Here is a 5,842-nt window from a genome sequence, read left to right as displayed (position 1 = left end):
TTTTATCATACTCAGTCCTCAGTTTTCCTCCTCCTCCTCTTTCTTCATCCTCCTCCCCCGTCCACCCATGCTCCCCCTTACCTCCCCAAGGACGGCAGGTGGCGGGGCGTGGGTGGCTCTCGCTCTGGTTCTTGCTCGAGAGAGAGAGAGAGAGAGAGAGAGAGAGAGAGAGAGAGAGAGAGAGAGAGAGAGAGAGAGAGAGAGAGAGAGAGAGAGAGAGAGAGAGAGAGGAGAAGAGAAGGAAGGAGGAAGGAAGAAAGGAAGGAAGGAATAAAGAAAGAAAGAAAGAAACGAAGGAAGGAAGGAAATGAGAGAGAGAGAAAGAGAAAGAGAGAGAGAGAGAGAGAGAGAGAGAGAGAGAGAGAGAGAGAGAGAGAGAGAGAGAGAGAGAGGCTCACACTGAAGCAGATCAGGGCTCCATGAAGGGCCAGGCAGCGGGGCGGACATTCGTGGCGTGTGATTTCTAAGGTTATTTTTTTCCACCCTGAGTAGAATAAACATCGGAGTATATTACATTTTATTATCTATTTTCTCTCTTTCTCTTCTCCTCCTCCCTCACCTTACCATCTCTCCCTCTCCTCCGCCCATGCTCCCTCCCCGCACCCCCTCCACGCTCCATCATCCGCTAAACAAGAAGTCAGACAAGTTAATATTATGCTCACATCACAAGTAAACAAAATGCTCGGAGTTTTGCGCACAGGTGGCGTTCTATACTCCCCCTCCCCTTAACCCCTTCCCCCTTCCCCTCTCCCCGTCTCAGTCCACCACGCGTTAATTAACACACAGGTGAGGTGGGTTGTACAGGTAGCCGCGCCTACACGCCCTCGTAACTCAGGCTAAATCAACATATCATTAACTTCAACTTCTCTCCGCATCACAGAGCCGTTCTCGTGCCTCGCTGGAAATTTATTTAACGTTTCCCGCGACAATAATGACTAACGCAGGAATCACCACTACTGAGTAAGCCAAATGGGTGCTGGAGGTCTGCTGGATGGCTCTGTACAGGTGAGGTGACGTGAGGTGACGGTGGCGGTGGTGGTGGTGGTGCGTTGCTGGATAAACTTGTTCATCTCCTGACGAAGTGGCGTGGACGGGGAGGACGCGATAAGACAAGATAAGGAGCTTGTATCTCAGAGGGAGGCTGCCGGTGTGAGGGTACGCGGGAGGGAAGTGGATGGGTGGAAAGGTGGTGGTGGTGGTGGTGAATTACGTGGGTTATGTGAATTCTTCGCGACGTGGACTGGCAGGGAGTGTGGGTGTGGGTGGAGGGATATGAGGAGGGAAGGATGTGAGAGAAGGAAGGTAAGGAGGAGGAGAGAGGAGGAGGAAAAAGAAGAAGGATGTAAAGCAGGAAGTTGACCGAAAGGGAAGGAGGAGGAGGAGGAGGAGGAGGAGGAGGAGGAGGAGGAGGAGGAGGAGAATATGCAGTTTCTGATGTAAATTATAGTCTTGGTATTATCGGTCAGACCACAGACATGAAAGAAGAAGAAGATGAAGAAGAAGAAGAAGAAGAAGAAGAAGAAGAAGAAGAAGAAGAAGAAGAAGAAGACGAAGAAAAAGAAGAAGAAGAAGAAGAAGAAGAAGAAAAAGAAGATGATGATGATGATGATGATGATGAGGATGATGACAATGATGGTAATGAAGAAGAACAAAACAGCAACAACAAAACAATAACAACAACAACAACAACAACAACAACAACAACAACAACAACAACAAACAACAAACAACAACAAGCGAAAACACGAAACACAACAACGAAAAGACAAAAAAAAAAGAGAGAGAAGATAAAAAAAACAACATTCGAGAAAAAAGAAGAAAAAGAAGGAAAAAAATCAGAAGAAAAGAAAGGAAGAGGCAAGAAAAGACGAGACGGAAGAAAAACAAAAAACACACACAGAGAAGAAGAAGAAAAAGAAGAAGAAGAATAATAAGAAGAAGTAGAAGAAGAAGAAGACAAGAATCAGCCAAGAATCACACTCATAAATAACTCACACACGTATACATTGATTTACGGCCTAATTATCTGCATTAATGGGTGCTTAGACTGACCGACAGCACCAGCACAACCACCTCACTGACAGCACACACCGCCAGTCAGTCAGTCAGTCAGTCAGTCAATACATCAGTCAGTCAGCAGAGAGGGCAAGTCAGGGCAAAAGAGTGTTAAATACGGAAACAAGTAGTAGTAGTAGTAGTAGTAGTAGTACTAAAAAATAATATTAAAAAGGGGAAAGTAAAGAAAACAAAAAGAAAATGTCTAATAAGGAAAAAAACTGAACAATATAAGATAAAGAAAAGAACGATAACCAAAAAAAATAGCAAAATAAGAAAACAATTCACCCGAGAGAGAGAGAGAGAGAGAGAGAGAGAGAGAGAGAGAGAGAGAGAGAGAGAGAGAGAGAGAGAGAGAGAGAGAGGGTATTAGAGACGAACAAACAAGAGAACAAGTGTTACTAATAAGATTTCAACTCAACACAATTTACATGGAGAACTGAAGAAGATTTGAGGGATGGAACAAATGGCACACACGGAGATGAGTCGATAACCGGAGGAATTAGACGAAAATGAAGAACATCACTCGAGACAGGTAAGAACAAATGGAGGAGGGGTAGGGGGAGGGAAAAAAAAAAAAAAGGAAAATGCCGGTTGTAAAGAATGAGGAAAAACAGGAAACTTGATACAAATAAGGTAAGAGATAAATTATAAGGAAAAAATGTGAATAAAAGTATATATAGAAAGAGTCCTGAGCAGATAATGTAACATAAAAGGATTGGAAAGTAAGGGTAAGAAAGAGAGGAGACAATAAGGAAGGGGAAAAATGAAAAGTTAATAAAAAATACATATAGAAACAAATAGAAAGAACGAGAGAGAGAGAGAGAGAGAGAGAGAGAGAGAGAGAGAGAGAGAGAGAGAGAGAGAGAGAGAGAGAGAGAGAGAGAGAGAGAGAGAGAGAGAGAGAAAATTGGCTTTTTTACATACTTTTTTTTGTCTCCACTCACCCAACAGCTCACCACAAGAACGCACCACCCACCCACCTACCCACACTCCCACCCACACACACACGCACGTACAAAAAAAAAAAAAAAGAAGAAAGAAGAAAAAAAAAAACATCACCCACCTCACACACACACACACACACACACACACACACACACACACACACACACACACACACACACATCACCATTCTGTCACCACTTACCAACATTTTGCATTTCAACTACCTACATAACTAACATAAAAGGAATCAATGCAACACACCCACACTCTCCCCTCCCCCCACACACCCACGCCCCCTCCAAGAAGAAGAAAAGCAAAAAACACAACCATACGTGAAGAGAGAAAGAGAGGGGAAGGCAGAGAAGAAGGGAGTAGGAGAGAGGGAGAGAGAAAACATGCATCCCCTGCCGTAACTTGAAAGGTGATGGTTGGAACGGCAGGTTACTGGGATTTCAGCTGCGTGTTACCGGCTTGTTGGAGATTACCTGGGCATTAGTGCTTCCCCGCCCCCTCCTCCCTCCCCTTCCTCCCCTGGCCCAATGATAGGTCAGCGCGGGGAGCTCACCTGAGGGAAGGGGTGGGGGTGAAGGTGGGTGGAAGAGAGGGCGGAGGAAGTAAAGTGCATGTTAAGAATAAGGAGAGGCTGAGAAAGGGAGGGAACGTTTGTGTGTGTGTGTGTGTGTGTGTGTGTGTGTGTGTGTGTGTGTGTGTGTGTGTGTGTGTGTGTGTGTGTGTGTGTGTGTGTGTGTATGTGTGTGTGTGTGTGTGTGTGTGTGTGTGAAGGAATGCCAGAGCATGATTGCGTGGGTGTATAAGTGAGAGAGAGAGAGAGAGAGAGAGAGAGAGAGAGAGAGAGAGAGAGAGAGAGAGAGAGAGAGAGAGAGAGAGAGAGAGAGAGAGAGAGAGAGAGAGAGAGAGAGAGAGAGAATTAAATTACGTATATACCTCAATTTATAAAAATGCAGACACACACACACACACACACACACACACACACACACACACACACACACACACACACACAGAGTCTAATTCCAAGAAAATCAGACGACCAATTTGTGTGTGTGTGTGCGTGTGTGCATGCATATGTGTGTGTGTGTGTGTGTGTGTGTGTGTGTGTGTGTGTGTGTGTGTGTGTGTGTGTGTGTGTGTGTGTGTGTGTGTGTGTGTGTGTGTGTGTGTGTGTGTGTGTGTGTGCAGGCAGGAATTTAAGCAAGAAACCCACCGTTAATGTCACAGACGGTTACATCAGCGGCGCGGAAGATAAAGGTTTGGGAGAAAGTGAGCGAAAATTAATGAATCAATAAATTAGATGTCGCAATAAAGCAATAATAATAATAATAATAATAATAATAATAATAATAATAATAATAATAATAATAATAAAACATTGATTAAGGAAGAATACAAAAAAATGAAAATAAAGGTTTGATGAATAAGAAAAAGTTAAGAGACGCCACCAGAGAGAGAGAGAGAGAGAGAGAGAGAGAGAGAGAGAGAGAGAGAGAGAGAGAGAGAGAGAGAGAGAGAGAGAGAGAGAATCAACACTCACACATACGAACGATAAAACACAAACAAGGAAAAGACAAGAAGTGAAAACAAAATAAAATCGTGGAAGAGGTGTGGAAGAAATGGAAGAACGAGGAGGACGAGGAAGAGGTGGAGGAGGAGGAGGAGGAGGAGGAGGAGGAGGAGGAGGAGGAGGAGGAGGAGGAGGAGGAGGAAATATTCATCTCTACTACTCAGGACCTCCTCCTTCTTCTGGTCTTCTCCCTTCCCCCTCCTCCTACTCCTCCTCCTCCTCCTCCCTTGCGTGCTGGAGTATGCAAATGTTTAAGCCGCCTAGGTATTCATCCTCTCATTGTTGTTCTTATCAGGCTGTGTCCGGGGCGGCGGGATGGGCGGGGAGGCGGGGAGGGGAAGGGAGGCGAAGGGAGGGGAGGGATCGGGGTGAGGGACGGGGAGGGGAACGGGTGAAGGGGACGACAGCAAATGACTGACAAAACAGCTACACGCATACCTCTTCCCCCTCCTCCTCCTCCTCCCCTTCCTCCTCCTCCTCCTCCTCCTCCTCCTCATGCTCCTTCTCTTTCTCTTTCTACCTTTTCCTCCTCGTCCTCCTCCTTCTCATTCTTCCCCTTCCTTTTCCTCCTACTCCTCTTTTTCCTCCTCCTCCTCCTCCTTCTTCCCCTTCCTTTTCTTCCTACTCTTTCTCCTTCTCTTTCTCCCTTTCCGTCCTTCTTTCATCGCCTTTTTCTCCATCTCCTCTTCCTTCTCCCTTCCTTTTTCCTCCTTTATCTCCTTCCCCCTCTTTTCCTCCCCCTCCTCCTTTCCCTTCTTCTCCTGTTTCTCCATCTCTTCCTTTCCTCTTCCTTTTTCCTCTTCCTCCTCCTTTTCTTCCTCCCTTTCCGTCCTTCCTCCCTCCCTTGCCTGTTTCTCCATCTCCTCCTCCATCTCCTTCCCCGTAAGTAGTGGGAAGTGTTGAAATCCATGAAGAATGACAAGGAATTATGAGGCAATAAGCGCGGGGCGACCCAAGCACAGGGAGGGATTACAAACTAACCCGTTTTTGTTTACACGCCCATGATGGTTCCTGCGAGAAAACCACGAGACGAAAATTGAAAAGTTGAGGAAAATTGATTCACGCGAGGAAAGATTTATGAAACGACGAGAGAGAGAGAGAGAGAGAGAGAGAGAGAGAGAGAGAGAGAGAGAGAGAGAGAGAGAGAGAGAGAGAGAGAGAGAGAGAGATTGTCTAAACACGGCGTACACTATCACACAGCCACGTCAGTTACTTCAAGACAGGAAGGCGGAAAAGGAGAAGAAGGGAGGCACGTGC

Source organism: Scylla paramamosain, chromosome 20 (assembly GCF_035594125.1).
Source record: "Scylla paramamosain isolate STU-SP2022 chromosome 20, ASM3559412v1, whole genome shotgun sequence".
Lineage (NCBI taxonomy): Eukaryota > Metazoa > Arthropoda > Malacostraca > Decapoda > Portunidae > Scylla > Scylla paramamosain.
This window is presented reverse-complemented; position numbering follows the sequence as displayed.